At 39.5% G+C, this 16,327-nt stretch overlaps 1 non-coding gene across 1 annotated transcript; it reads left to right on the forward strand.

Annotated features, from left to right (window-relative positions):
• The first annotated feature begins 16,029 nt into the window (after nucleotides 1-16,029).
• On the forward strand, nucleotides 16,030-16,136 carry LOC138878860 (small nucleolar RNA R71). Its single transcript, XR_011402632.1, has one exon. It is a non-coding gene; the product is annotated as a small nucleolar RNA R71 (small nucleolar RNA).
• Nucleotides 16,137-16,327: the final 191 nt, after the last annotated feature.

The following is a 16,327-nucleotide window of genomic DNA, read 5'->3' on the forward strand; positions in this document are numbered from 1 at the left end:
GGGATTTGACAGTCCCAATAGGTTTGTATGGTGATTTCAGACTTAGGCGTATGTTCGAATCGGGTGTTTGATGACCCGAGAGCATTTCAACGCTAAATATTTATAGTTGGCACCTTAAAGGTTTTAAAGTTCTTTAAATTTGGTTTGAAGTAGGATTGGTTATATCGAGGTCCAATTGGGATTTTGATATCGGGAATAGTTCAGTGTAGTGATTTAAGACTTGAATGCAAAATTTGGTGTCATTTCAAGTATTTAAGGTATGTTTCGGCACGTTCGGAGTAAGTTGGAAGAACTTGAAGTTCATAAGTTGATTCAATTTGGTTTGGGGCATGATTCTTAGTTTTAATGTTGTTTTCTGCGTTCCGAGAGTGGGAGCGAGTTTATTTTATGATTTTGGTCTTATTGGTATGTTTGGACGGGGCCTCGGAGCCCTAGATTCCATTCGGGCGATGTGTAGATTGAGTTAAGACTCAAAAGGGCTGCTGGTGCACCAGTTCTGGTGTGCCCACACCTGCGAGCTTTTGGCCACAGATGCAAGCCAGCAGATGCGCCATTGTGGCTGTAGAAGGGACCATGAGCCTTGGCCAGTGGTCAGCAAAAGCTAAAGGGTGTGCGTAGAAGCAACCCTGCTTCTGCGATGAGAAGCTGCAAAAGTGAGACCGCAAAAGCGAAAACACGTCCGCATATGCGGCCAACACTGATCCTGTGAAGTTTTGCAAAAACGGGCTCGGTGCCACAGAAGCTGTACCGAAAATGTGGCCCACTAACCGTAGATGCGAATATCGCATAAGGCAAAACCTTCATTTAAGTCCGGACTTGAGTATTTTGAGCACATTTATTTCATTCTTTGGGCAATTTTTGGAGCTCTTAGAGAGGGGTTTTCACCTAACACTTTGAGGTAAGTAATTTCTATACGATGTGAGTTAAATATATAGATTATGGGTGGATCTAACATGTAAAAATTTGTGAAATCATGAGCTTAGATGAAAAACCTAGGTTTTGATAAAAATGGAATTTAACCACGAAAATGGTTATGGAATTTAGTGAAAATTATATATTTGAGTTCGTGAGGTTATGGGTAACACCTTTCTTCAAAAAATTTCAGAATCCGGGCTCGTAGGCTGGGCGGTAAATTTTAGGAATCTTCCATTAGGGTTGGGTAATTACTTTAATAGTAAATTTTGAACTTGTGAACAGGCATTGATTATTTTATATAACATTTAACTAGTTTCGAGTCGTTTGGCACCGAGTTGAGGATTTAAAGCATATTTGTGGATCGGAAGTGAACTTTACACGAGGTAAGTCTCTTTTCTAATCTTGTAAGAGGGAATTAACATCATAGGTGAATTGAAATAATATGTGCTTCTAATTGTGGGGGTCTACGTACGCATGAGGTGACGGGAGTCCGTGCCTAGCTACTAATTATGCTTATGTCTGGGTAGTTTAGGATCCAAATCATGGAATACTTGTAATGTTTACACCATACTCATTAATTTAAGTGCTTAAATTATGGCTCCGTAATTATGATACGGATCTAATGCTTCAATAAAAACAGAAATTGGAGCTCATTTGCTTAATTTGGTGTCATTTATGCTTGAAGAAACGATGTCGAAACATAAAAAACAAGCGCAAACACAACTCAAACCTATATGAAACTCACCGAGCCCCTCGGGAACCCGTCTGAACATACTAACAAGTCCCAAAACATAATACGGACCTACTCGAGGCCTCAAATCCCGCATAGCAACATCGAAACGATGAATCACACCTCAAATCAAACTTAATAAACTTTCAACTTCCAAAAACTCGCGCCGAAACATATCAAATTAACTCGGAATGAACTCAAATTTTGCACACAAGTCCCAAATGACATAACGAAGCTATTCCAATTCATGGAACCACAATCCGAATCTGATATCCTGAAATTAAACTTCCAGCCAAACTTATGAACTTTTCAAACCTTCAAATTTTCAACTTTTGCCAATTAGTGTTGAGTCCTTCCAGAAATATCCAATTGCAAATTCGGATATATGCCCAAGTCCAAAATCATAATCCGGAACTAACGGAACCATCAAAACTCCATTCCAGGGTCAAATTCACATAAGTCAAACTTGATCAACTCTTTCAACTTAAAGTTTCAACAATGAAATTCATTCTTCCAAATTGATTCTGAATAACCTGAAAACCAAAATCGATAATTCACACAAGTCATAATTCATCATGCAGATATACTCGTACCCTCAAACTATCGAGTGAAATGCAAATGCTCAAAACGACCGATCGGATCGTTATACACTCACTCTCTCAAAGAAATTACATGCATGCAAAAGGTACCATATGTTTGCCCATTATGTAAATATTTACTAATATAGGCCCACTCGATCCGAAATCAAATAGGACTTTATTAGGGTTATAATGTGGTCTAAGGGGCGGGTGGGATATATTTAGGATAGTGGCTAACCCTCCTATGCACTTTAACACATCACCTATTCAATTTTAAGCGCAAAATTTCTTCAATCCACTTAATCACAAGATAACTCACCCCAGAATATTTTCCTTCTTCCTTACGCATTACTTCATATCACATCCACTAGCAAATTACGAAACCTTTATTTATATATTTATTTCTTCTCTTTTATTTTCTTTTATTTTTGTATTTTTTTCCGCTAGTGGAGTTTTATTAAAATACAAGTGCACATTTCTTCCTTCTATTGGTTCCGCTAAAAAACTACCCCAAATTTCCTCATTACTTCTTCGTACCGCTCACTTTACAATTCAAGTTGTCAGAGAGGTATAGGGATCAAAATGATTTAATTAAGAACAAAAGGGGATAGGCTTGTAATGCCGGTGCAAAAAGAAAGGCTTATAGGATCAAAAGGGTAACTAGGGATGATTTTATTTGTGATAAGTAACAAAACTCAAAAAGATCAAAGAAAGCCTAACATCAATTTTCAAACCGAGCAACACCTAGGATTTCGCTTCACTTCATATTCCGGGCAAGTTCTAGACTTAAATGCTTTAACGCGGACTAAATAATGAACTCACTTTACCACATGGCACATGACTTTCTCTGATGACGATTTCATTCGAACTCTCAATCAAATAAGTATTCATAAAGCCAAGAGATATATTAAGCATAAAGCACAAAATGAACACAAGTCAAGCAAACGAGACATAAGAGTCATAACACATGGTATTCCTTTTTACCAAGGCATCAACATATATTTAAAATCAAGGAAAGATGAAACACATACCAGAACCTAAGTATGCAACCATCAAACAAGTCAAAAGGTGCGAATCACATCAGCTATTCTCTTTTATTTCCTACATACTACTCTAAAACAAAAAACTACTACCTAGTTCAAGTTATGTCCCATGGAAAAGAACCGAGGCACGAAGAAAAATCACGGGGGATTATTACTCCTAAGGATAATAAATAAATAAAAAGAATGTTTTTTTTATTATCCTATTTTCTAATTTTTTGTATTTTTTGTTTAGACTTTAATCCTTCAAGAAAACTGTCTAGGAGGTCCATCGTCGGGAAAAGTCATTTTTCTGTTTTTTTCTTCTGTTTTTCTATTTTTCTATTTTTTTTCAAAAATAAAAAAATAAAATAAAAACTACTACACTACTAAATAGTATTCTATAGTATCATCAAATAATAAAGCAAGAAGCTAATAATAAAGAAAATAAGAAGCTAGAAATTAAAAAAATACTGTAAATTAAAAACATAAGAAGCTAAAAGTTAAAAGCATAAAAAGCTAATATAGTTACTAATCTATTCCTGCTATGCACACTGAGTCTTACCCACCCCAAACTTAAAACATGCATTATTCCCAATGCATAATTAAAGTAAAAAGGGAGAATATAAGAACTCCCTGATCAATCCTCGAAACGATGACCCTCATCGAAGAAGGCCCGGTCAGCCTCATCCTAATCATCAATATCATCACCCGGATCCTCATTAGTAGCATCAATCACAGGCTCAACTACTGGACCAATCTTCTCCTCGTCACCTGTACCGAATGCACTGGAGTGTTGGTATCTTCTTCTAGTGGTAACCCCTGACCCGCAGCTAAACCAACCAATCATTATGCCGGTGTGGGGCACACGAATCGCTCAGTCAACCGAGTCTTTTCCTTTGAAGTAGCAGGCCTACTCCCAATCCTCAACTGCAAATCCATCATCCCATACAAATGAGCCAGGATGCTCTCATCGCGAGCCTGACGCTCCAATTTAGTCAATATCGTATCATCTTCCTCGTCTGGACTACGTATAATAGCAATGTTGGTAGCTTGAGATGTGGCTCGAATCAACATGTCAAATTTGGGCTCCCCATCCACTTGCTCTCGATGCAAGTATTGCGATATCCTAATAAGCGTGCCCTTTCTAGATTATGCCATATAACTACGTATCAACTGGCCCACATTCACCGGCCACCCTTTCATCAAGAAATACACTAGACATAATCTCTCTCGGACAACAACAAAATCATGATCACATAGAAATAGTCTCATGTTCAGCAAACCAACCACACTTTAATAATTTTTGTAAACTTCACTTTAGGAAAAGAATTACGAGTATTGTATCTCTTATCCCGTGTCCACACCGCATTCGAATTAACCCCACATAGTATGTGTGCCTAATTTTCTCTATAAGCAGACCGGTCAATAAAGTCACACAATAGACTACATGTGACATCAGGGGCATCCAAAAATCTTCATAGTACACTATCCGAAATATCAATCAGCCTCCCACGAATAGGTACCAATTTCTCCTTATTCCCAAGGTTCCACCCGGTACAGAAGTCGCACACTAAGCTAAAGTTTGCCTCTCCCGGATTCTTAAACACAAAATCCAATCCTATTTCATGTATTCTTTCCCAAATCTAAGGGTAACAGGACTTCAATTTGTGCTCGTCAACTGCAAAATTAGGGAGATATGAGTTTGGGCGACACTTCATGTAAAATGCTCTCCCAGATGGGGCACACTCTTGATGCCATACTCACGAGTAGCTCTCTCTCTTGAGGTTTTGCCCCGATAGAAGAAGAAGCTACTTGCTTTCCTTTACCACTGTGACTACTAGAAGTAGCCTCAACATTGGTCCTTTTCTTTGGCGGTGGGCCAGATGAGGTAGCCTTTGCCTTTGGTGGAGCCTTGGACTTAGATGGTGCCTTAGAACTAGCTGTTGGACGAAACATATTGCACGTACATGTCAATCATGCCAATTGTCAATGCAAGGAAGCAACAACTATCACACAAATAAGGTCGGAGTGACTCCACATTTACTGCTCTAAGATATGTTAATTACTTTAAACCATAGGCTACTCATACTTCGCCTTTATCAAGTGACCATATTAGCATCTTAATTTCGACACTACACATAGCCCGTATGTCATTGCCAACTCACTTTATCAATCCACCCAACTCTGTAGAGTCACCTCACACTTAGTTTTTCATATCAATCATGATAACCTAACACAAAACAATCAATCCAGAGACTCAGGCTCCAATTGGGACTAAAATCGCCAATGAGGCATTTTATCGAACACTTTGTATGCATTATTTGTGTGTGAGTTTCTTTATGGGTGAAGGAATGTTACACCCTCCCAAATCGGCTTAGAAATCGAGTGTGAAACACTCGTTACAAAATCATAAGATAAACTATGGGGTAATTGGTTTGGAATTTTTTTAAGCATAATTGCACCATTGTTGTAACTTGTAGAGCATATTACCGAACACTAAAATTTGCATAGAATAAGAGAGAGAAAAGTAGAGAGAGAGGACCATACATGGTGGTTATGAGAGTGGTAAGGCAGTGAAGTGAGATGATATTAATGTGTGTGTGTGTTTGTGGAGGGGACGGTACAGTGGGGTGGGGAAGTAAAGGTTTAGGTATGAAAGGTGTCTGTTGTGAGCGTGTGTGTGTTTAATGTTAAATATGGGGTTATTGTGATTGGGTTTTGAGGGGGGGGGTTAAAAGAGAAAATACCAAAGATATTAAACACTTACCTGGGCCTTAGAGCGAGGCGACATGAGGAGCAGCAAGAATTTCACGTGAGGTGCCATCAAATAGGATAAAGTTACCACACTAGACATAGCCAGGTGGTGTGAGGGGTGATATCCAAGCTTCGCGAGGCGCTAATAGCTGCACGCTAGACCCTGCGAGGCATCATGTGGGGCAGTGAAAAAATAACGCAGGGCAGGGTGTGGGGCACTGTACCTTTGTGCTAAGCAATGCGAGGTTCGCTCATTTTGCGTACTCAGCTTTGTCCCACGATGGCTTGGTATTTTCTTGATCATTTTGCAACATTAGTTTTACCCTCAAACACATATTTCTCCCCTTTAGCACCCCAACCTATCAAAACACTTCACATGCATACTAAACTCACTAGTTAGTCTGCCTTAACATCAAACAAAATCAAAAACTAAAACTAAACTGACTCTACGCTATGAATTGGGTTTCCCCCAATAAGAGCCTTAGTTAACTTCATGACATGACAAATACAACACGACCATGGGTTGAATCCCAGGAAGTACCTACTTTAGCTTTGTGGCACGACATAGGCTTTCAGGATTACACTTCTCTCACATATTGGGGCTCTTCCAAGTACATCACATTTTTCTCCCCTTTTTCTTCAATCATTCCAAGGTAGTGTTTCAACCTTTGCCCATTAACTTTAAACCTATTCGTTCCATATTCGGACTCAGTTTCGATTGATCCTCTTGGGTATACTTGCACAACTCTAAGTGGTCCCGACTATCTAGATTTCAGCTTACCTTGAAATAATCTCAATCTTGAGTAGTATAACAACACTAGATCTCTGGGTTTGAAGTTCCTATCTAGAATGTGCTTATCATACATCATCTTCATCCTTTCTTTATATGATTTCATACTCTTGAATGCTTGGAACCAGAACTCCTCGAGTTCATGTAACTCTACTTGTGCCTGCAGTTTCCATATCCAAATTCAACTGCCGCAGTGCCCATAAGGAGTTATGCTCAAGCTCTACCGGAAGATGAAATGCTTTTCCAAACACCAACTTGTATAGAGACATATAGATTGGAGTTTTAAATGTTATGCGGTACCATAATGCATCATCCAACTTCCTTCACAATCAATCCGAGTTGAATTCACTATCGTGGTCAGGACACTTTTGATTTTCCTGTTGGACACTTCCACTTGCCCGCTCATTTGCGGGTGGTAAGGTGTTGCAACCTTATGGAGAACTCTATGTTTTTCTAACAGTATGGCGAACTCCCTATTGTAGAAATGGGTTCCATCATCACTTATTATAGCTCTTAGAGTGCCATTTTCTTAGAAATCCTATCACTTTCTTGGCTTCATTTGTTGGAAGATCCACCGCTTCAACTTATTTGGAAACATAGTAACTATTACTAATATGTACTTGTTACCATGCGAGTTGACAAACTGTCCAATATAATAAGTCCCCCATACGTCAAACCCTTCCACCTCTTGAATTGTAGTCATTGGCATCTCATGACGGCGAGATATATTGCCGGTTCTTTGGCATTCATCACAACTTTTAACCAGGCATGTGCATTCTTGATTAGAGTCGGCCAATACAAACCCTACTCCAACACCTTCACTGATGTCCGAATTCCTCTAAAGATGGTGAATCATGGCAAGCCTGCAAAACAGTAGATTGATCTTTCTCGGGGATACACCTCCGGATCATGCTATCCCCACATATTTTAAAAAGTACAGGTTCATCCCAATAATAAGACCGACAATCACGAAAGAAATTTTTCTGTAAAATCGAAGAGAGTTCATAAGGAATATCATTTGCCAAATAGTTAGCAATATCATCATACCAAGGAATCTCCTCATTACCACTACTAGTAATGGTTCATCCGGGAATGTCTCTATTATATCTTCAACTTCTAATTTCTTTTCAGTTCCCTCCACCCTTGAGTGGTGGTCTTCCACTTGGTTCCCCATTCCTTTCCTACTACGGATCTTCAAATTAAATTCTTGTAGTAAAAGAACCCAACGGATCAGGTGAGACTTTGACTCCTTCTTTGCTATCAAGTACCTAGTGCTCCATGGTCAGTATAAACAATCACTTTTGAACCTATCAAATAAGACCTGAATTTATTGAATGCAAACACTACATCCAACATCTCTTTCTCAACCACGGTATAATTGAGTTGCGTACCACTTAGCGTTCTGCTTGCATAGTAAATTGGGTGCACCATTTTTTCCTTTTACTGCCCCAAAACTCTCCTATAGCATAGTCACTCGCATCACACATGAACTAAAAGGGATGATCCCAATCTGGTGCAATGGTGATTTATATAGTCACCAGTTCTTTAGCTCCTCAAATTCTAAACTGCGATAATCAAAACACACGAAAGGGTGATCCTTCTCAAGCAGTTTACATAAGGGATTAGCAATTTTAGGGAAATCCTTTATAAATCGCTTGTTGAAATCGGTGTGCCCAATGAAACTTCTTACTTCCTTTACTGTAGTGGGTGGTGGCAGCTTCTCAATCATGTCAAACTTAGCATGGTCGACCTCAATACCTTTACTTGACACTCGATACCTCAAAACTATGCCTTCTTGTACCATAAAATGACACTTCCCTAGTTCTGCACCAGGTTGTCTGTACACACATTTTCAACGCTCTTCTCAAATTATGAAGACAGTTATCAAATGAATTCCCCACCACAGATAAATCATCCATAAAGACTTCAATAATATCTTCAGCCATATCAGTGAAAATGGCTAACATACACCTCCGGAAAGTGTCTGTTGCATAAAATTGCCCAAACATCATTCTCTAACAGGCAAAGATACCATACAAACAAGTAAATGATATTTTCTCTCTATCCTCAAGGGCTATTGTGATCTGATTATACCCCGAATATCCATCCAAAAAGCAAAAGTGAGACCTTTCTGCCAACCTATCCAACATTTGGTCACTGAATGGTACGGGAAAATGGTCTTTCTAGGTGGCCGTGTTTAGTTTTCTGTAATCCATACAAATTTGCCAACTCGTGACTGTACGAGTAGAGATAAACCCATTATTATCATTATGTACAACAGTCATGCCACCTTTCTTTGGAACACATTGGAATGGGCTTACCCATACGCTATCTAAAATCGGGAAGATAATGCCCGCATCCAACCACTTAATCACTTCCCTCTTTATCACTTCCTTCATATTAGGGTTCAGGCTTCTTTGATGTTCCCTAGAAGGTTTGTTCCCCTCTTCAAAGAGAATCTTGTGCATGTAAAAGGCCGGGCTGATACGCTTAATGTCTGCCATGGTCCAACTAATAGTAGTCTTACATTTCTGCAACACCTGTATGAGTTGTTCAACCTACACAGCTAACAAATCAGATAAGATAATAATAGGTAAAATAGAGTTAGACCCTAAGAAAGCATACCTGAGGTGAGTTGGAAGCGATTTCAAGTTCAACTATGGTAGTTCCTCTATTGACGACTTTGCAGGTGGTGTTTCTCTTTCTTCTAAGTGTAGTGGCTCAAACTGAATTTCCCTTTTCCAAAACCCTTGGCCTTCGAGAGCCATAATCCACTCTGCCAACTCTTCACCATTCTCTTCGTTCAAATTCATAAAACAACCTTCTAATGGGTCTCTAACATTAAGAGTATTATCCTTCTCTTGTAGTATCACATCAACGGCCTCCACTAGCGAATAATTTGCAAATTCACCGGGCCTCCTCATAGACTGTTCAACACTGAATATTATTTCTTTGTTATTCATCCTCATTTTCAATACTCTAGTCTCATAGTCAATCAATGCTCTCCCAGTGGCTAAAAATGGCCTTCCTAAAATTATTGGTATTTCTTCTTCAACCTGGTAGTCAAGAATCACAAAATCAGTAGGAAATACAAACTTCCCCACTTGGATGAGCACACAATCCAGGATTCCTGTTGGCTGTTTCATTGTGCTATCAGCCAGTTGCGGCTACATTGAGGTTGGCCTAGCCCTGCTAACACCTAACTTTGTGTAGATTGCTAAGGGAATCAAGTTAATACTGGCTCCCAAGTCACACAATGATTTAGGAAAAATTGAAACCTCCAATTGTGCATGGGATAGTGAAACTACCAGGATTAGACACTTTTGGAGCCATATGTATTGTCACTACGACACTACACGTTTATGTCATAGTTATAGTAGACAGGTCCTGGAAGTCAAACTTTCGAGACATTAAATCCTTCATCATTTTTGCATAGCCTGGAATTTCCCTCAAAGCATCCATCAACGGAATATTCAATTGAATTTTTTTGAGCATTTCCATGAATTTCCTATATTGATAATCTTTCTTTTGCTTTGCCAAATTTTGAGGGAATTGTTTTAACTTGTAGAGCATATTACCGAACACTAAAATTAGCATAGAAAAAGAGAGAAAAAAGGAGAGAGAGAAGACCATACATGGTAGTTTTGAGAGTGGCAAGGCAGTGAAGTGAGATGATATTAGTGTGTGTGTGTGTGTGTTTGTGGAGGGGACGGTACATTGGGGTGGGGAAGTAAAGGTTTAGGTATGAAAGGGGTCTGTTGTGAGCGTGTGTGTGTTTGATGTTAAAGATGGGGTTATTGTTATTGGGTTTTAAGGGGGGGGGGGTAAAAGAGAAAATACAAAAGAAATTAAACACTTACCTGGGCCTTAGAGCGAGGCGACGTGAGGAGCAGCAAGAATTTCACGTGAGGTGCCATCAGACAGGATAAACTTACCACACTAGACATAGCCAGGCGGTGTGAGGGGTGATATCCAAGCTTCGCAAGGCGCTAATAGCTGCACGCTAGACCCTGCGAGGCATCATGTGGGGCAGTGAAAAAATAACACAGGGCAGGGTGTAGGGCAATGTACCTTTGTGCTAATCAATGCGAGGTTCGCTCATTTTGCGTACTCAGCTTTGTCCCACGATGGCTTGGTATTTTCTTGATCGTTTTGCAACATTTGTTTTACCCTCAAACACATATTTCTTCCCTGTAGCACCACAACCTATCAAAACACTTCACATGCACACTAAACTCACTAGTTAGTCTGCCTTAACATCAAACAAAATCAAAAACTAAAACTAAACTGACTCTATGCTACGAATTGGGTTTCCCCCAATAAGAGACTTAGTTAACTTCATGACATGAAAAATACAACTCGACCATGGGTTGAATCCCATGAAGTACCTAGTTTAGCTTTGTGGCACGACGTAGGCTTTCAGGATTACACTTCGCTCACATATTGAGGCTCTTCCAAGTACATCACATTTTTCTCCCCTTTTTCTTCAATCATTCCAATGTAGTGTTTCAACCTTTGCCCATTAACTTTAAACTTATTCGTTCCATATTCGGACTCAGTTTCGATTGATCCTCTTGGGTATACTTGCATAACTCTAAATGGTCCCGACTATCTAGATTTCAGCTTACCTTGAAATAATCTCAATCTTGAGTAGTATAACAACACTAGATCTCTGGGTTTGAAGTTCCTATCTAGAATGTGCTTGTCATACATCATCTTCATCCTTTCTTATATGATTTCATACTCTTGAATGCTTGGAACCAGAAATCCTCGAGTTCATGTAACTCTACTTGTGCATGCAGTTTCCATATCCAAATTCAACTGCCGCAGTGCCCATAAGGAGTTATGCTCAAGCTCTACCGGAAGATGAAATGCTTTTCCAAACACCAACTTGTATAAAGACATACAGATTGGAGTTTTAAATGTTATGCGGTACCATAATGCATCATCCAACTTCCTTCACAATCAATCCGAGTTGAATTCACTATCGTGGTCAGGACACTTTTGATTTCCCTGTTGGACACTTCCACTTGCCCGCTCATTTGCGGGTCGTAAGGTGTTGCAACCTTATGGCGAACTCTATGCTTTTCTAACAATATGGCGAACGCCCTATTGTAGAAATGGGTTCCATCATCACTTATTATAGCTCTTAGAGTGTCATTTTCTTAGAAATCCTATCACTTCCTTGGCATCATTTGTTGGAAGATCCACCGCTTCAACTTATTTGGAAACATAGTAACTATTACTAATATGTACTTGTTACCATGCGAGTTGACAAACTGTCCAATATAATAAGTCCCCCATACGTCAAACACTTCCACCTCTTGAATTGTAGTCATTGGCATCTCATGAAGGCGAGATATATTGCCGGTTCTTTGGCATTCATCACAACTTTTCAACCAGACATGTGCATTCTTGATTAGAGTCAGCCAATACAAACCCTACTCCAACACCTTCGCTGATGTCCGAATTCCTCCAAAGATGGTGAAGCATGACAAGCCTGCAAAACAATAGATTGATCGTTCTCAGAGATACACCTCCGGATCATGTTATCCCCATATATTTTAAAAAGTACAGGTTCATCCCAATAATAAGACCGACAATCACGAAAGGAATTTTTCTTTAAAATCGAAGAGAGTTCATAAGGAATATCATTTGCCAAATAGTTAGCAATATCATCGTACCAAGGCATCTCCTCCATTACCACTACTAGTAATGGTTCATCCGGGACTGTCTCTATTATATCTTCAACCTCTAATTTCTTTTCAGTTCCCTCCATCCTTGAGTGGTGGTCTTCCACTTGGTTCCCCATTCCTTTCCTACTACGGATCTTCAAATTAAATTCTTGTAGTAAAAGAACCCAACGGACCAGGTGAGACTTTGACTCCTTCTTTGCTATCAAGTACCTAAGTGCTCCATGGTCAGTATAAACAATCACTTTTGAACCTATCAAATAAGACCTGAATTTGTTGAATGCAAACACTACATCCAACATCTCTTTCTCAACCACGGTATAATTGAGTTGCGTACCACTTAGCGTTCTGCTTGCATAGTAAATTGGGTGCACCATTTTTTCCTTTCACTGCCCCAAAACACTCCTATAGCATAGTCACTCGCATCACACATGAGCTAAAACGGATGATCCCAATCTGGTGCAATGGTGATTTATATAGTCACCAGTTCTTCATCTCCTCAAATTCTAAACTGTGATCATCAAAATACACGAAAGGGTGATCCTTTTCAAGCAGTTTACATAAGGGATTAGCAATTTTAGGGAAATCCTTTATAAATCGTTTGTTGAAATCGGTGTGCCCAATGAAACTTCTTACTTCCTTTACCGTAGTGGGTGGTGGCAGCTTCTCAATCATGTCAAACTTAGCATGGTCGACCTCAATACCTTTACTTGACACTCGATGCCTCAAAACTATGCCTTCTTGTACCATAAAATGACACTTCTCCTAGTTCTGCACCAGGTTGTCTGTACACACATTTTCAACGCTCTTCTCAAATTATGAAGACAATCATCAAATGAATTCCCCACCACAGATAAATTATCCATAAAGACTTCAATAATATCTTCAACCATATCAGTGAAAATGGCTAACATACACCTCCAGAAAGTGTCTGGTGCATTGTATTGCCCAAACATCATTCTCTGACAGGCAAAGATACTATACAAACAAGTAAATTATATTTTCTCTATATCCTCAAGGGCTATTGTGATCTGATTATACCCCGAATATCCATCCAAAAAACAAAAGTGAGACCTTTTTGCCAACCTATCCAACATTTGGTCACTGAATGGTACGAGAAAATGGTCTTTCTAGGTGGCCGTGTTTAGTTTTCTATAATCCATACAAATTTGCCAACTCGTGACTGTACAAGTAGAGATCAACCCATTATTCTCATTATGTACAACAGTCATTCCACCTTTCTTTGGAACACATTGGAATGGGCTTACCCATACGCTATCTAAAATCGGGAAGATTATGCCCGCATCCAACCACTTAATCACTTCCTTCTTTATTACTTCCTTTATATTAGGGTTCAGGATTCTTTGATGTTCCCTGGAAGGTTTGTGCCCCTCTTCAAAGTGAATCTTGTGCATATAAAAGGCCGGGCTGATACGCTTAATGTCTGTCATGGTCCAACTAATTGTAGTCTTACATTTCTGCAACACATGTAGGAGTTGTTCAACCTACACAGCTAACAAATCAGATAAGATAATAATAGGTAAAATAGAGTTAGACCCTAAGAAAGCATACCTGAGGTGAGTTGGAAGCGATTTCAAGTTCAACTGTGGTAGTTCCTCTATTGACGACTTTGCAGGTGGTGTTTCTCTTTCTTCTAAGTGTAGTGGCTCAAACTGAATTTCCCTTTTCCAAAACCTTTGGCCTTCGAGAGCCATAACCCACTCTGCCAACTCTTCACCATTCGCTTCGTTCAAATTCATAAAACAACCTTCTAATGGGTTTCTGACATTAAGAGTCTCATCCTCCTCTTGTAGTATCACATCAACGGCCTCCACTAGCGAATAATTTGCGAATTCACCGGGCCTCCTCATAGACTGTTCAACACTGAATATTATTTCTTTATTATTCACCTCATTTTCAATACTCCAGTCTCACAGTCAATCAATGCTCTCCCAGTGGCTAAAAATAGCCTTCCTAAAATTATTTGGATTTTGTTTCTTCAACCTAGTAGTCAAGAATCACAAAATCAGTAGGAAATACAAACTTCCCCACTTGGATGAGCACACAATCCAGGATTCCTGTTGGCCTTTTCATTGTGCTATCAGCCAGTTGCGGCTACATTGAGGTTGGCTTAGCCCTGCTAACACCTAACTTTGTGTAGATTGCTAAGGGCATCAAGTTAATACTGGCTCCCAAGTTACACAATGATTTAGGAAAAATTGAAACCTCCAATTGTGCATGGGATAGTAAAACTAACAGGATTAGACACTTTTGGAGCCATAGGTATTGTCACTACGACACTACAAGTTTATGTCATAGTTATAGTAGACAGGTCCTGGAAGTCAAACTTTTGAGACATTAAATCCTTCATCATTTTCGCATAGCCTGGCATTTCCCTCAAAGCATCCATCAGCGGAATATTCAATTGAATTTTTTGAGCATTTCCATGAATTTCCTATATTGATAATCTTTCTTTTGCTTTGCCAAACTTTGAGGGAATGGTGCTGGAATGAGCTTCTGCCCGCCGTTTTGTGTCTTTTCCTGATTAGAAGTCTTCTACTACCTATTCTGGGAGTTATTCAATTTCCTTCGTTTGCCTTTGTTAACTTGTGCTTATTCAATTACAACGTAACTGAGCCTCGTCGACTCATCAATATTGAATGGAACTGGAGTAAGTGGCCCCGCGTCTCTATTAGATTGAGCAACTTCTTGCTCTTTGTCCAAATCCCTTTCATTCCTAAGACTCACTGCCATTAACTGATTCAAATTCTGCTATTTTGGATTAATATTTGTGTCTGCGAGCAGAGTTCCTTGTGGTCAAGATTTCAAGGACATGGAAAACTGGCCTAACTAAGTTTCAATTCCTTTAATAGCCGAGTTATGTGCAGCTAACCTTTCTTGCATCCTTTCATTTGTCCCAATGATTTGTTGCAGGGTGCCCTTGATTTCTATCATATTACTATCATCTTGTTTGGTCACCTGCTGTTGATGAGGTTGTTGGTAAGCCAAATGTTGTTGGTGCTGCTGATTGTAACCCTAATGCTATTGATAGGGCATAACTTGGCATTGTGGCCTTGCTCCCCCATGATTGGTATTGTACTATTATTGGGTTGGTCTGTACTGCTGATTTTGAGGTCCCCATTGCTGTCCACCTTGCCTCTGACCCCCAAAATTATTTATGTAATTCATGTCTTCTCTGAAGCTCTAGATATCACTCTCTCCACTCCATTAGCAAACATACGATTGATTTATGCAAGGAGTTCATAGGCCTCCATATGTTATGTCAACAATATGAACCTGTTTCGTGCCAATCAATTTTCGTTTTCAACAAGCTCATCTGGGTCATGAGAGTGGCTATATTTTCTATATTTGTATTGTTTGGGTCACAAAAAATAGAATGCACTATGATGTGAGTATTTTATCCCTTTTTATCCAGCCTAAATTTTGGCCATTGCTCAAGAATGCAACCCCGACAGAAGCATCTACATTGGCCTTCAGACCGTCTGCCAAACCCATATAGAATCTATGTCCTAACATCTTACCCAGGATGCCATGGTGTGGACACTTCACCAACATGCCGTTAAACCTTTCCCAAGTTTCTTGGAAAGTTTCAATTATTTTTTGCCTGAACTGCAATATTTCATCGATTTGCCTTGTAGTCTCATTGGGTGGATAAAACTTGTTTACGAACTGCTTGACTAGTTCCTCCTATGTAGCAATGGAGTTTATTGGGAGCAAATTCAGCCAAGTTTGAGCCTCCACAATCATTGTGTCATGACCCAATTTCTCCTATAGGCTCTGATACCGCCCAACTTTACCGCAAGGTAAGCCAATAGTGAACTAAT

The sequence above is a fragment of the Nicotiana sylvestris genome, chromosome 9, assembly GCF_000393655.2.
Source record: "Nicotiana sylvestris chromosome 9, ASM39365v2, whole genome shotgun sequence".
Lineage (NCBI taxonomy): Eukaryota > Viridiplantae > Streptophyta > Magnoliopsida > Solanales > Solanaceae > Nicotiana > Nicotiana sylvestris.